The sequence below is a fragment of the Raphanus sativus genome, unplaced genomic scaffold, assembly GCF_000801105.2.
Source record: "Raphanus sativus cultivar WK10039 unplaced genomic scaffold, ASM80110v3 Scaffold0219, whole genome shotgun sequence".
In the NCBI taxonomy this organism is placed as follows: Eukaryota; Viridiplantae; Streptophyta; class Magnoliopsida; order Brassicales; family Brassicaceae; genus Raphanus; species Raphanus sativus.
Window position 1 is genome coordinate 23,543 of NW_026615539.1, and position 12,562 is coordinate 36,104.

General features: G+C 46.3%; 25 non-coding genes across 25 annotated transcripts; all 25 read left to right on the top strand.

Moving 5' to 3' along the window:
• Positions 1 to 264: 264 nt before the first annotated feature.
• Positions 265 to 383, top strand: LOC130501591 (5S ribosomal RNA). Its single transcript, XR_008939812.1, has one exon. It is a non-coding gene; the product is annotated as a 5S ribosomal RNA (ribosomal RNA).
• Positions 384 to 758: 375 nt separating this feature from the next.
• Positions 759 to 877, top strand: LOC130501503 (5S ribosomal RNA). Its single transcript, XR_008939726.1, has one exon. It is a non-coding gene; the product is annotated as a 5S ribosomal RNA (ribosomal RNA).
• Positions 878 to 1,251: 374 nt separating this feature from the next.
• LOC130501504 (5S ribosomal RNA) lies at positions 1,252 to 1,370 on the top strand. Its single transcript, XR_008939727.1, has one exon. It is a non-coding gene; the product is annotated as a 5S ribosomal RNA (ribosomal RNA).
• Positions 1,371 to 1,745: 375 nt separating this feature from the next.
• Positions 1,746 to 1,864, top strand: LOC130501505 (5S ribosomal RNA). The gene has a single exon (XR_008939728.1). It is a non-coding gene; the product is annotated as a 5S ribosomal RNA (ribosomal RNA).
• A 374-nt stretch (positions 1,865 to 2,238) lies between these two features.
• On the top strand, positions 2,239 to 2,357 carry LOC130501506 (5S ribosomal RNA). The gene has a single exon (XR_008939729.1). It is a non-coding gene; the product is annotated as a 5S ribosomal RNA (ribosomal RNA).
• Positions 2,358 to 2,732: 375 nt separating this feature from the next.
• On the top strand, positions 2,733 to 2,851 carry LOC130501507 (5S ribosomal RNA). The gene has a single exon (XR_008939730.1). It is a non-coding gene; the product is annotated as a 5S ribosomal RNA (ribosomal RNA).
• Positions 2,852 to 3,226: 375 nt separating this feature from the next.
• On the top strand, positions 3,227 to 3,345 carry LOC130501510 (5S ribosomal RNA). The gene has a single exon (XR_008939732.1). It is a non-coding gene; the product is annotated as a 5S ribosomal RNA (ribosomal RNA).
• A 374-nt stretch (positions 3,346 to 3,719) lies between these two features.
• LOC130501511 (5S ribosomal RNA) lies at positions 3,720 to 3,838 on the top strand. Its single transcript, XR_008939733.1, has one exon. It is a non-coding gene; the product is annotated as a 5S ribosomal RNA (ribosomal RNA).
• Positions 3,839 to 4,212: 374 nt separating this feature from the next.
• LOC130501512 (5S ribosomal RNA) lies at positions 4,213 to 4,331 on the top strand. The gene has a single exon (XR_008939734.1). It is a non-coding gene; the product is annotated as a 5S ribosomal RNA (ribosomal RNA).
• A 375-nt stretch (positions 4,332 to 4,706) lies between these two features.
• Positions 4,707 to 4,825, top strand: LOC130501513 (5S ribosomal RNA). Its single transcript, XR_008939735.1, has one exon. It is a non-coding gene; the product is annotated as a 5S ribosomal RNA (ribosomal RNA).
• A 374-nt stretch (positions 4,826 to 5,199) lies between these two features.
• Positions 5,200 to 5,318, top strand: LOC130501514 (5S ribosomal RNA). Its single transcript, XR_008939736.1, has one exon. It is a non-coding gene; the product is annotated as a 5S ribosomal RNA (ribosomal RNA).
• Positions 5,319 to 5,692: 374 nt separating this feature from the next.
• On the top strand, positions 5,693 to 5,811 carry LOC130501515 (5S ribosomal RNA). Its single transcript, XR_008939737.1, has one exon. It is a non-coding gene; the product is annotated as a 5S ribosomal RNA (ribosomal RNA).
• A 374-nt stretch (positions 5,812 to 6,185) lies between these two features.
• Positions 6,186 to 6,304, top strand: LOC130501516 (5S ribosomal RNA). The gene has a single exon (XR_008939738.1). It is a non-coding gene; the product is annotated as a 5S ribosomal RNA (ribosomal RNA).
• Positions 6,305 to 6,678: 374 nt separating this feature from the next.
• On the top strand, positions 6,679 to 6,797 carry LOC130501517 (5S ribosomal RNA). The gene has a single exon (XR_008939739.1). It is a non-coding gene; the product is annotated as a 5S ribosomal RNA (ribosomal RNA).
• A 375-nt stretch (positions 6,798 to 7,172) lies between these two features.
• Positions 7,173 to 7,291, top strand: LOC130501518 (5S ribosomal RNA). The gene has a single exon (XR_008939740.1). It is a non-coding gene; the product is annotated as a 5S ribosomal RNA (ribosomal RNA).
• Positions 7,292 to 7,666: 375 nt separating this feature from the next.
• On the top strand, positions 7,667 to 7,785 carry LOC130501519 (5S ribosomal RNA). Its single transcript, XR_008939741.1, has one exon. It is a non-coding gene; the product is annotated as a 5S ribosomal RNA (ribosomal RNA).
• A 374-nt stretch (positions 7,786 to 8,159) lies between these two features.
• Positions 8,160 to 8,278, top strand: LOC130501521 (5S ribosomal RNA). The gene has a single exon (XR_008939743.1). It is a non-coding gene; the product is annotated as a 5S ribosomal RNA (ribosomal RNA).
• A 373-nt stretch (positions 8,279 to 8,651) lies between these two features.
• On the top strand, positions 8,652 to 8,768 carry LOC130501540 (5S ribosomal RNA). The gene has a single exon (XR_008939762.1). It is a non-coding gene; the product is annotated as a 5S ribosomal RNA (ribosomal RNA).
• A 375-nt stretch (positions 8,769 to 9,143) lies between these two features.
• On the top strand, positions 9,144 to 9,262 carry LOC130501522 (5S ribosomal RNA). The gene has a single exon (XR_008939744.1). It is a non-coding gene; the product is annotated as a 5S ribosomal RNA (ribosomal RNA).
• Positions 9,263 to 9,637: 375 nt separating this feature from the next.
• Positions 9,638 to 9,756, top strand: LOC130501528 (5S ribosomal RNA). The gene has a single exon (XR_008939750.1). It is a non-coding gene; the product is annotated as a 5S ribosomal RNA (ribosomal RNA).
• A 372-nt stretch (positions 9,757 to 10,128) lies between these two features.
• Positions 10,129 to 10,247, top strand: LOC130501523 (5S ribosomal RNA). Its single transcript, XR_008939745.1, has one exon. It is a non-coding gene; the product is annotated as a 5S ribosomal RNA (ribosomal RNA).
• Positions 10,248 to 10,622: 375 nt separating this feature from the next.
• Positions 10,623 to 10,741, top strand: LOC130501524 (5S ribosomal RNA). The gene has a single exon (XR_008939746.1). It is a non-coding gene; the product is annotated as a 5S ribosomal RNA (ribosomal RNA).
• Positions 10,742 to 11,117: 376 nt separating this feature from the next.
• Positions 11,118 to 11,236, top strand: LOC130501529 (5S ribosomal RNA). Its single transcript, XR_008939751.1, has one exon. It is a non-coding gene; the product is annotated as a 5S ribosomal RNA (ribosomal RNA).
• Positions 11,237 to 11,611: 375 nt separating this feature from the next.
• Positions 11,612 to 11,730, top strand: LOC130501525 (5S ribosomal RNA). The gene has a single exon (XR_008939747.1). It is a non-coding gene; the product is annotated as a 5S ribosomal RNA (ribosomal RNA).
• A 373-nt stretch (positions 11,731 to 12,103) lies between these two features.
• LOC130501526 (5S ribosomal RNA) lies at positions 12,104 to 12,222 on the top strand. The gene has a single exon (XR_008939748.1). It is a non-coding gene; the product is annotated as a 5S ribosomal RNA (ribosomal RNA).
• The last annotated feature ends 340 nt before the right edge of the window (positions 12,223 to 12,562 follow it).

Here is a 12,562-nt window from a genome sequence, read left to right on the forward strand (position 1 = left end):
CCATCTAGGTCAGTGAATAGGCCTGGCCATTTTTCGAGCCCAAATTCAGCCGTTTAGAGCCTCAAACAGGCTGCCGAATGTTACGGGCTGTGAACGAGATGCGATTCGCTGTTTCCGGGTGCTTTTGCAGTTTACTACATCAAATTTCATACATTTTGATGCATGGAAAAAGTCAAAAAAAAAAAAAAAACTTGTGGGCTCCACGCAAATCTACTCGTGCTCTCCGACGAAAAGGATATATGGAATCGCGAGTCATGTACTAACGGGTGCGATCATACCAGCACTAATGCACCGGATCCCATCAGAACTCCGCAGTTAAGCGTGCTTGGGCGAGAGTAGTACTAGGATGGGTGACCTCCCGGGAAGTCCTCGTGTTGCACCCCTTTTTATTTTTTTTTCTTCATTTTGAAACGCGTCTCATCTTTAAAACCCCATAACTTTTTAACCGTGAGGAACTACGCCGCCCACAGCACCATTTCGGAAAGCCCCCAAAACCATCTAGGTCAGTGAATAGGCCTGGCCATTTTTCGAGCCCAAATTCAGCCGTTTAGAGCCTCAAACAGGCTGCCGAATGTTACGGGCTGTGAACGAGATGCGATTCGCTGTTTCCGGGTGCTTTTGCAGTTTACTACATCAAATTTCATACATTTTGATGCATGGAAAAAGTCAAAAAAAAAAAAAAAACTTGTGGGCTCCACGCAAATCTACTCGTGCTCTCCGACGAAAAGGATATATGGAATCGCGAGTCATGTACTAACGGGTGCGATCATACCAGCACTAATGCACCGGATCCCATCAGAACTCCGCAGTTAAGCGTGCTTGGGCGAGAGTAGTACTAGGATGGGTGACCTCCCGGGAAGTCCTCGTGTTGCACCCCTTTTTATTTTTTTTTCTTCATTTTGAAACGCGTCTCATCTTTAAAACCCCATAACTTTTTAACCGTGAGGAACTACGCCGCCCACAGCACCATTTCGGAAAGCCCCCAAAACCATCTAGGTCAGTGAATAGGCCTGGCCATTTTTCGAGCCCAAATTCAGCCGTTTAGAGCCTCAAACAGGCTGCCGAATGTTACGGGCTGTGAACGAGATGCGATTCGCTGTTTCCGGGTGCTTTTGCAGTTTACTACATCAAATTTCATACATTTTGATGCATGGAAAAAGTCAAAAAAAAAAAAAAACTTGTGGGCTCCACGCAAATCTACTCGTGCTCTCCGACGAAAAGGATATATGGAATCGCGAGTCATGTACTAACGGGTGCGATCATACCAGCACTAATGCACCGGATCCCATCAGAACTCCGCAGTTAAGCGTGCTTGGGCGAGAGTAGTACTAGGATGGGTGACCTCCCGGGAAGTCCTCGTGTTGCACCCCTTTTTATTTTTTTTTCTTCATTTTGAAACGCGTCTCATCTTTAAAACCCCATAACTTTTTAACCGTGAGGAACTACGCCGCCCACAGCACCATTTCGGAAAGCCCCCAAAACCATCTAGGTCAGTGAATAGGCCTGGCCATTTTTCGAGCCCAAATTCAGCCGTTTAGAGCCTCAAACAGGCTGCCGAATGTTACGGGCTGTGAACGAGATGCGATTCGCTGTTTCCGGGTGCTTTTGCAGTTTACTACATCAAATTTCATACATTTTGATGCATGGAAAAAGTCAAAAAAAAAAAAAAAACTTGTGGGCTCCACGCAAATCTACTCGTGCTCTCCGACGAAAAGGATATATGGAATCGCGAGTCATGTACTAACGGGTGCGATCATACCAGCACTAATGCACCGGATCCCATCAGAACTCCGCAGTTAAGCGTGCTTGGGCGAGAGTAGTACTAGGATGGGTGACCTCCCGGGAAGTCCTCGTGTTGCACCCCTTTTTATTTTTTTTTCTTCATTTTGAAACGCGTCTCATCTTTAAAACCCCATAACTTTTTAACCGTGAGGAACTACGCCGCCCACAGCACCATTTCGGAAAGCCCCCAAAACCATCTAGGTCAGTGAATAGGCCTGGCCATTTTTCGAGCCCAAATTCAGCCGTTTAGAGCCTCAAACAGGCTGCCGAATGTTACGGGCTGTGAACGAGATGCGATTCGCTGTTTCCGGGTGCTTTTGCAGTTTACTACATCAAATTTCATACATTTTGATGCATGGAAAAAGTCAAAAAAAAAAAAAAACTTGTGGGCTCCACGCAAATCTACTCGTGCTCTCCGACGAAAAGGATATATGGAATCGCGAGTCATGTACTAACGGGTGCGATCATACCAGCACTAATGCACCGGATCCCATCAGAACTCCGCAGTTAAGCGTGCTTGGGCGAGAGTAGTACTAGGATGGGTGACCTCCCGGGAAGTCCTCGTGTTGCACCCCTTTTTATTTTTTTTTCTTCATTTTGAAACGCGTCTCATCTTTAAAACCCCATAACTTTTTAACCGTGAGGAACTACGCCGCCCACAGCACCATTTCGGAAAGCCCCCAAAACCATCTAGGTCAGTGAATAGGCCTGGCCATTTTTCGAGCCCAAATTCAGCCGTTTAGAGCCTCAAACAGGCTGCCGAATGTTACGGGCTGTGAACGAGATGCGATTCGCTGTTTCCGGGTGCTTTTGCAGTTTACTACATCAAATTTCATACATTTTGATGCATGGAAAAAGTCAAAAAAAAAAAAAAAACTTGTGGGCTCCACGCAAATCTACTCGTGCTCTCCGACGAAAAGGATATATGGAATCGCGAGTCATGTACTAACGGGTGCGATCATACCAGCACTAATGCACCGGATCCCATCAGAACTCCGCAGTTAAGCGTGCTTGGGCGAGAGTAGTACTAGGATGGGTGACCTCCCGGGAAGTCCTCGTGTTGCACCCCTTTTTATTTTTTTTTCTTCATTTTGAAACGCGTCTCATCTTTAAAACCCCATAACTTTTTAACCGTGAGGAACTACGCCGCCCACAGCACCATTTCGGAAAGCCCCCAAAACCATCTAGGTCAGTGAATAGGCCTGGCCATTTTTCGAGCCCAAATTCAGCCGTTTAGAGCCTCAAACAGGCTGCCGAATGTTACGGGCTGTGAACGAGATGCGATTCGCTGTTTCCGGGTGCTTTTGCAGTTTACTACATCAAATTTCATACATTTTGATGCATGGAAAAAGTCAAAAAAAAAAAAAAAACTTGTGGGCTCCACGCAAATCTACTCGTGCTCTCCGACGAAAAGGATATATGGAATCGCGAGTCATGTACTAACGGGTGCGATCATACCAGCACTAATGCACCGGATCCCATCAGAACTCCGCAGTTAAGCGTGCTTGGGCGAGAGTAGTACTAGGATGGGTGACCTCCCGGGAAGTCCTCGTGTTGCACCCCTTTTTATTTTTTTTTCTTCATTTTGAAACGCGTCTCATCTTTAAAACCCCATAACTTTTTAACCGTGAGGAACTACGCCGCCCACAGCACCATTTCGGAAAGCCCCCAAAACCATCTAGGTCAGTGAATAGGCCTGGCCATTTTTCGAGCCCAAATTCAGCCGTTTAGAGCCTCAAACAGGCTGCCGAATGTTACGGGCTGTGAACGAGATGCGATTCGCTGTTTCCGGGTGCTTTTGCAGTTTACTACATCAAATTTCATACATTTTGATGCATGGAAAAAGTCAAAAAAAAAAAAAAACTTGTGGGCTCCACGCAAATCTACTCGTGCTCTCCGACGAAAAGGATATATGGAATCGCGAGTCATGTACTAACGGGTGCGATCATACCAGCACTAATGCACCGGATCCCATCAGAACTCCGCAGTTAAGCGTGCTTGGGCGAGAGTAGTACTAGGATGGGTGACCTCCCGGGAAGTCCTCGTGTTGCACCCCTTTTTATTTTTTTTTCTTCATTTTGAAACGCGTCTCATCTTTAAAACCCCATAACTTTTTAACCGTGAGGAACTACGCCGCCCACAGCACCATTTCGGAAAGCCCCCAAAACCATCTAGGTCAGTGAATAGGCCTGGCCATTTTTCGAGCCCAAATTCAGCCGTTTAGAGCCTCAAACAGGCTGCCGAATGTTACGGGCTGTGAACGAGATGCGATTCGCTGTTTCCGGGTGCTTTTGCAGTTTACTACATCAAATTTCATACATTTTGATGCATGGAAAAAGTCAAAAAAAAAAAAAAACTTGTGGGCTCCACGCAAATCTACTCGTGCTCTCCGACGAAAAGGATATATGGAATCGCGAGTCATGTACTAACGGGTGCGATCATACCAGCACTAATGCACCGGATCCCATCAGAACTCCGCAGTTAAGCGTGCTTGGGCGAGAGTAGTACTAGGATGGGTGACCTCCCGGGAAGTCCTCGTGTTGCACCCCTTTTTATTTTTTTTTCTTCATTTTGAAACGCGTCTCATCTTTAAAACCCCATAACTTTTTAACCGTGAGGAACTACGCCGCCCACAGCACCATTTCGGAAAGCCCCCAAAACCATCTAGGTCAGTGAATAGGCCTGGCCATTTTTCGAGCCCAAATTCAGCCGTTTAGAGCCTCAAACAGGCTGCCGAATGTTACGGGCTGTGAACGAGATGCGATTCGCTGTTTCCGGGTGCTTTTGCAGTTTACTACATCAAATTTCATACATTTTGATGCATGGAAAAAGTCAAAAAAAAAAAAAAAACTTGTGGGCTCCACGCAAATCTACTCGTGCTCTCCGACGAAAAGGATATATGGAATCGCGAGTCATGTACTAACGGGTGCGATCATACCAGCACTAATGCACCGGATCCCATCAGAACTCCGCAGTTAAGCGTGCTTGGGCGAGAGTAGTACTAGGATGGGTGACCTCCCGGGAAGTCCTCGTGTTGCACCCCTTTTTATTTTTTTTCTTCATTTTGAAACGCGTCTCATCTTTAAAACCCCATAACTTTTTAACCGTGAGGAACTACGCCGCCCACAGCACCATTTCGGAAAGCCCCCAAAACCATCTAGGTCAGTGAATAGGCCTGGCCATTTTTCGAGCCCAAATTCAGCCGTTTAGAGCCTCAAACAGGCTGCCGAATGTTACGGGCTGTGAACGAGATGCGATTCGCTGTTTCCGGGTGCTTTTGCAGTTTACTACATCAAATTTCATACATTTTGATGCATGGAAAAAGTCAAAAAAAAAAAAAAAACTTGTGGGCTCCACGCAAATCTACTCGTGCTCTCCGACGAAAAGGATATATGGAATCGCGAGTCATGTACTAACGGGTGCGATCATACCAGCACTAATGCACCGGATCCCATCAGAACTCCGCAGTTAAGCGTGCTTGGGCGAGAGTAGTACTAGGATGGGTGACCTCCCGGGAAGTCCTCGTGTTGCACCCCTTTTTATTTTTTTTTCTTCATTTTGAAACGCGTCTCATCTTTAAAACCCCATAACTTTTTAACCGTGAGGAACTACGCCGCCCACAGCACCATTTCGGAAAGCCCCCAAAACCATCTAGGTCAGTGAATAGGCCTGGCCATTTTTCGAGCCCAAATTCAGCCGTTTAGAGCCTCAAACAGGCTGCCGAATGTTACGGGCTGTGAACGAGATGCGATTCGCTGTTTCCGGGTGCTTTTGCAGTTTACTACATCAAATTTCATACATTTTGATGCATGGAAAAAGTCAAAAAAAAAAAAAAACTTGTGGGCTCCACGCAAATCTACTCGTGCTCTCCGACGAAAAGGATATATGGAATCGCGAGTCATGTACTAACGGGTGCGATCATACCAGCACTAATGCACCGGATCCCATCAGAACTCCGCAGTTAAGCGTGCTTGGGCGAGAGTAGTACTAGGATGGGTGACCTCCCGGGAAGTCCTCGTGTTGCACCCCTTTTTATTTTTTTTTCTTCATTTTGAAACGCGTCTCATCTTTAAAACCCCATAACTTTTTAACCGTGAGGAACTACGCCGCCCACAGCACCATTTCGGAAAGCCCCCAAAACCATCTAGGTCAGTGAATAGGCCTGGCCATTTTTCGAGCCCAAATTCAGCCGTTTAGAGCCTCAAACAGGCTGCCGAATGTTACGGGCTGTGAACGAGATGCGATTCGCTGTTTCCGGGTGCTTTTGCAGTTTACTACATCAAATTTCATACATTTTGATGCATGGAAAAAGTCAAAAAAAAAAAAAAACTTGTGGGCTCCACGCAAATCTACTCGTGCTCTCCGACGAAAAGGATATATGGAATCGCGAGTCATGTACTAACGGGTGCGATCATACCAGCACTAATGCACCGGATCCCATCAGAACTCCGCAGTTAAGCGTGCTTGGGCGAGAGTAGTACTAGGATGGGTGACCTCCCGGGAAGTCCTCGTGTTGCACCCCTTTTTATTTTTTTTTCTTCATTTTGAAACGCGTCTCATCTTTAAAACCCCATAACTTTTTAACCGTGAGGAACTACGCCGCCCACAGCACCATTTCGGAAAGCCCCCAAAACCATCTAGGTCAGTGAATAGGCCTGGCCATTTTTCGAGCCCAAATTCAGCCGTTTAGAGCCTCAAACAGGCTGCCGAATGTTACGGGCTGTGAACGAGATGCGATTCGCTGTTTCCGGGTGCTTTTGCAGTTTACTACATCAAATTTCATACATTTTGATGCATGGAAAAAGTCAAAAAAAAAAAAAAACTTGTGGGCTCCACGCAAATCTACTCGTGCTCTCCGACGAAAAGGATATATGGAATCGCGAGTCATGTACTAACGGGTGCGATCATACCAGCACTAATGCACCGGATCCCATCAGAACTCCGCAGTTAAGCGTGCTTGGGCGAGAGTAGTACTAGGATGGGTGACCTCCCGGGAAGTCCTCGTGTTGCACCCCTTTTTATTTTTTTTTTCTTCATTTTGAAACGCGTCTCATCTTTAAAACCCCATAACTTTTTAACCGTGAGGAACTACGCCGCCCACAGCACCATTTCGGAAAGCCCCCAAAACCATCTAGGTCAGTGAATAGGCCTGGCCATTTTTCGAGCCCAAATTCAGCCGTTTAGAGCCTCAAACAGGCTGCCGAATGTTACGGGCTGTGAACGAGATGCGATTCGCTGTTTCCGGGTGCTTTTGCAGTTTACTACATCAAATTTCATACATTTTGATGCATGGAAAAAGTCAAAAAAAAAAAAAAACTTGTGGGCTCCACGCAAATCTACTCGTGCTCTCCGACGAAAAGGATATATGGAATCGCGAGTCATGTACTAACGGGTGCGATCATACCAGCACTAATGCACCGGATCCCATCAGAACTCCGCAGTTAAGCGTGCTTGGGCGAGAGTAGTACTAGGATGGGTGACCTCCCGGGAAGTCCTCGTGTTGCACCCCTTTTTATTTTTTTTTCTTCATTTTGAAACGCGTCTCATCTTTAAAACCCCATAACTTTTTAACCGTGAGGAACTACGCCGCCCACAGCACCATTTCGGAAAGCCCCCAAAACCATCTAGGTCAGTGAATAGGCCTGGCCATTTTTCGAGCCCAAATTCAGCCGTTTAGAGCCTCAAACAGGCTGCCGAATGTTACGGGCTGTGAACGAGATGCGATTCGCTGTTTCCGGGTGCTTTTGCAGTTTACTACATCAAATTTCATACATTTTGATGCATGGAAAAAGTCAAAAAAAAAAAAAAAACTTGTGGGCTCCACGCAAATCTACTCGTGCTCTCCGACGAAAAGGATATATGGAATCGCGAGTCATGTACTAACGGGTGCGATCATACCAGCACTAATGCACCGGATCCCATCAGAACTCCGCAGTTAAGCGTGCTTGGGCGAGAGTAGTACTAGGATGGGTGACCTCCCGGGAAGTCCTCGTGTTGCACCCCTTTTTATTTTTTTTTTCTTCATTTTGAAACGCGTCTCATCTTTAAAACCCCATAACTTTTTAACCGTGAGGAACTACGCCGCCCACAGCACCATTTCGGAAAGCCCCAAAACCATCTAGGTCAGTGAATAGGCCTGGCCATTTTTCGAGCCCAAATTCAGCCGTTTAGAGCCTCAAACAGGCTGCCGAATGTTACGGGCTGTGAACGAGATGCGATTCGCTGTTTCCGGGTGCTTTTGCAGTTTACTACATCAAATTTCATACATTTTGATGCATGGAAAAAGTCAAAAAAAAAAAAAAACTTGTGGGCTCCACGCAAATCTACTCGTGCTCTCCGACGAAAAGGATATATGGAATCGCGAGTCATGTACTAACGGGTGCGATCATACCAGCACTAATGCACCGGATCCCATCAGAACTCCGCAGTTAAGCGTGCTTGGGCGAGAGTAGTACTAGGATGGGTGACCTCCCGGGAAGTCCTCGTGTTGCACCCCTTTTTATTTTTTTTTCTTCATTTTGAAACGCGTCTCATCTTTAAAACCCCATAACTTTTTAACCGTGAGGAACTACGCCGCCCACAGCACCATTTCGGAAAGCCCCAAAACCATCTAGGTCAGTGAATAGGCCTGGCCATTTTTCGAGCCCAAATTCAGCCGTTTAGAGCCTCAAACAGGCTGCCGAATGTTACGGGCTGTGAACGAGATGCGATTCGCTGTTTCCGGGTGCTTTTGCAGTTTACTACATCAAATTTCATACATTTTGATGCATGGAAAAAGTCAAAAAAAAAAAAAAACTTGTGGGCTCCACGCAAATCTACTCGTGCTCTCCGACGAAAAGGATATATGGAATCGCGAGTCATGTACTAACGGGTGCGATCATACCAGCACTAATGCACCGGATCCCATCAGAACTCCGCAGTTAAGCGTGCTTGGGCGAGAGTAGCTAGGATGGGTGACCTCCCGGGAAGTCCTCGTGTTGCACCCCTTTTTATTTTTTTTCTCTTCATTTTGAAACGCGTCTCATCTTTAAAACCCCATAACTTTTTAACCGTGAGGAACTACGCCGCCCACAGCACCATTTCGGAAAGCCCCCAAAACCATCTAGGTCAGTGAATAGGCCTGGCCATTTTTCGAGCCCAAATTCAGCCGTTTAGAGCCTCAAACAGGCTGCCGAATGTTACGGGCTGTGAACGAGATGCGATTCGCTGTTTCCGGGTGCTTTTGCAGTTTACTACATCAAATTTCATACATTTTGATGCATGGAAAAAGTCAAAAAAAAAAAAAAAAACTTGTGGGCTCCACGCAAATACTCGTGCTCTCCGACGAAAAGGATATATGGAATCGCGAGTCATGTACTAACGGGTGCGATCATACCAGCACTAATGCACCGGATCCCATCAGAACTCCGCAGTTAAGCGTGCTTGGGCGAGAGTAGTACTAGGATGGGTGACCTCCCGGGAAGTCCTCGTGTTGCACCCCTTTTTTTATTTTTTTTCTTCATTTTGAAACGCGTCTCATCTTTAAAACCCCATAACTTTTTAACCGTGAGGAACTACGCCGCCCACAGCACCATTTCGGAAAGCCCCAAAAACCATCTAGGTCAGTGAATAGGCCTGGCCATTTTTCGAGCCCAAATTCAGCCGTTTAGAGCCTCAAACAGGCTGCCGAATGTTACGGGCTGTGAACGAGATGCGATTCGCTGTTTCGGGTGCTTTTGCAGTTTACTACATCAAATTTCATACATTTTGATGCATGGAAAAAGTCAAAAAAAAAAAAAAAACTTGTGGGCTCCACGCAAATCTACTCGTGCTCTCCGACGAAAAGGATATATGGAATCGCGAGTCATGTACTAACGGGTGCGATCATACCAGCACTAATGCACCGGATCCCATCAGAACTCCGCAGTTAAGCGTGCTTGGGCGAGAGTAGTACTAGGATGGGTGACCTCCCGGGAAGTCCTCGTGTTGCACCCTTTTTATTTTTTTTTCTTCATTTTGAAACGCGTCTCATCTTTAAAACCCATAACTTTTTAACCGTGAGGAACTACGCCGCCCACAGCACCATTTCGGAAAGCCCCCAAAACCATCTAGGTCAGTGAATAGGCCTGGCCATTTTTCGAGCCCAAATTCAGCCGTTTAGAGCCTCAAACAGGCTGCCGAATGTTACGGGCTGTGAACGAGATGCGATTCGCTGTTTCCGGGTGCTTTTGCAGTTTACTACATCAAATTTCATACATTTTGATGCATGGAAAAAGTCAAAAAAAAAAAAAAACTTGTGGGCTCCACGCAAATCTACTCGTGCTCTCCGACGAAAAGGATATATGGAATCGCGAGTCATGTACTAACGGGTGCGATCATACCAGCACTAATGCACCGGATCCCATCAGAACTCCGCAGTTAAGCGTGCTTGGGCGAGAGTAGTACTAGGATGGGTGACCTCCCGGGAAGTCCTCGTGTTGCACCCCTTTTTATTTTTTTTTCTTCATTTTGAAACGCGTCTCATCTTTAAAACCCCATAACTTTTTAACCGTGAGGAACTACGCCGCCCACAGCACCATTTCGGAAAGCCCCCAAAACCATCTAGGTCAGTGAATAGGCCTGGCCATTTTTCGAGCCCAAATTCAGCCGTTTAGAGCCTCAAACAGGCTGCCGAATGTTACGGGCTGTGAACGAGATGCGATTCGCTGTTTCCGGGTGCTTTTGCAGTTTACTACATCAAATTTCATACATTTTGATGCATGAAAAAGTCAAAAAAAAAAAAAAAAACTTGTGGGCTCCACGCAAATCTACTCGTGCTCTCCGACGAAAAGGATATATGGAATCGCGAGTCATGTACTAACGGGTGCGATCATACCAGCACTAATGCACCGGATCCCATCAGAACTCCGCAGTTAAGCGTGCTTGGGCGAGAGTAGTACTAGGATGGGTGACCTCCCGGGAAGTCCTCGTGTTGCACCCCTTTTTATTTTTTTTTTCTTCATTTTGAAACGCGTCTCATCTTTAAAACCCCATAACTTTTTAACCGTGAGGAACTACGCAGCCCACAGCACCATTTCGGAAAGCCCCCAAAACCATCTAGGTCAGTGAATAGGCCTGGCCATTTTTCGAGCCCAAATTCAGCCGTTTAGAGCCTCAAACAGGCTGCCCAATGTTACGGGCTGTGAACGAGATGCGATTCGCTGTTTCCGGGTGCTTTTGCAGTTTACTACATCAAATTTAATACATTTTGATGCATGGAAAAAGTCAAAAAAAAAAAAAAAACTTCTGGGCTCCACGCAAATCTACTCGTGCTCTCCGACGAAAAGGATATATGGAATCGCGAGTCATGTACTAACGGGTGTGATCATACCAGCACTAATGCACCGGATCCCATCAGAACTCCGCAGTTAAGCGTGCTCGGGCGAGAGTAGTACTAGGATGGGTGACCTCCCGGGAAGTCCTCGTGTTGCACCCCTTTTTATTTTTTTTTTCTTCATTTTGAAACGCGTCTCATCTTTAAAACCCCATAACTTTTTAACCGTGAGGAACTACGCCGCCCACAGCACCATTTCGGAAAGCCCCCAAAACCATCTAGGTCAGTGAATAGGCCTGGCCATTTTTCGAGCCCAAATTCAGCCGTTTAGAGCCTCAAACAGGCTGCCGAATGTTACGGGCTGTGAACGAGATGCGATTCGCTGTTTCCGGGTGCTTTTGCAGTTTACTACATCAAATTTCATACATTTTGATGCATGGAAAAAGTCAAAAAAAAAAAAAAAACTTGTGGGCTCCACGCAAATCTACTCGTGCTCTCCGACGAAAAGGATATATGGAACGCGAGTCATGTACTAACGGGTGCGATCATACCAGCACTAATGCACCGGATCCCATCAGAACTCCGCAGTTAAGCGTGCTTGGGCGAGAGTAGTACTAGGATGGGTGACCTCCCGGGAAGTCCTCGTGTTGCACCCCTTTTTATTTTTTTTTCTTCATTTTGAAACGCGTCTCATCTTTAAAACCCCATAACTTTTTAACCGTGAGGAACTACGCAGCCCACAGCACCATTTCGGAAAGCCCCCAAAACCATCTAGGTCAGTGAATAGGCCTGGCCATTTTTCGAGCCCAAATTCAGCCGTTTAGAGCCTCAAACAGGCTGCCGAATGTTACGGGCTGTGAACGAGATGCGATCCGCTGTTTCCGGGTGCTTTTGCAGTTTACTACATCAAATTTCATACATTTTGATGCATGGAAAAAGTCAAAAAAAAAAAAAACTTCTGGGCTCCACGCAAATCTACTCGTGCTTTCCGACGAAAAGGATATATGGAATCGCGAGTCATGTACTAACGGGTGCGATCATACCAGCACTAATGCACCGGATCCCATCAGAACTCCGCAGTTAAGCGTGCTTGGGCGAGAGTAGTACTAGGATGGGTGACCTCCCGGGAAGTCCTCGTGTTGCACCCCTTTTATTTTTTTTTCTTCATTTTGAAACGCGTCTCATCTTTAAAACCCCATAAGTTTTTAACCGTGAGGAACTACGCCGCCCACAGCACCATTTCGGAAAGCCCCCAAAACCATCTAGGTCAGTGAATAGGCCTGGCCATTTTTCGAGCCCAAATTCAGCCGTTTATAGCCTCAAACAGGCTGCCCAATGTTACGGGCTGTGAACGAGATGCGATTCGCTGTTTCCGGGTGCTTTTGCAGTTTACTACATCAAATTTCATACATTTTGATGCATGGAAAAAGTCAAAAAAAAAAAAAAAAACTTCTGGGCTCCACGCAAATCTACTCGTGCTCTCCGACG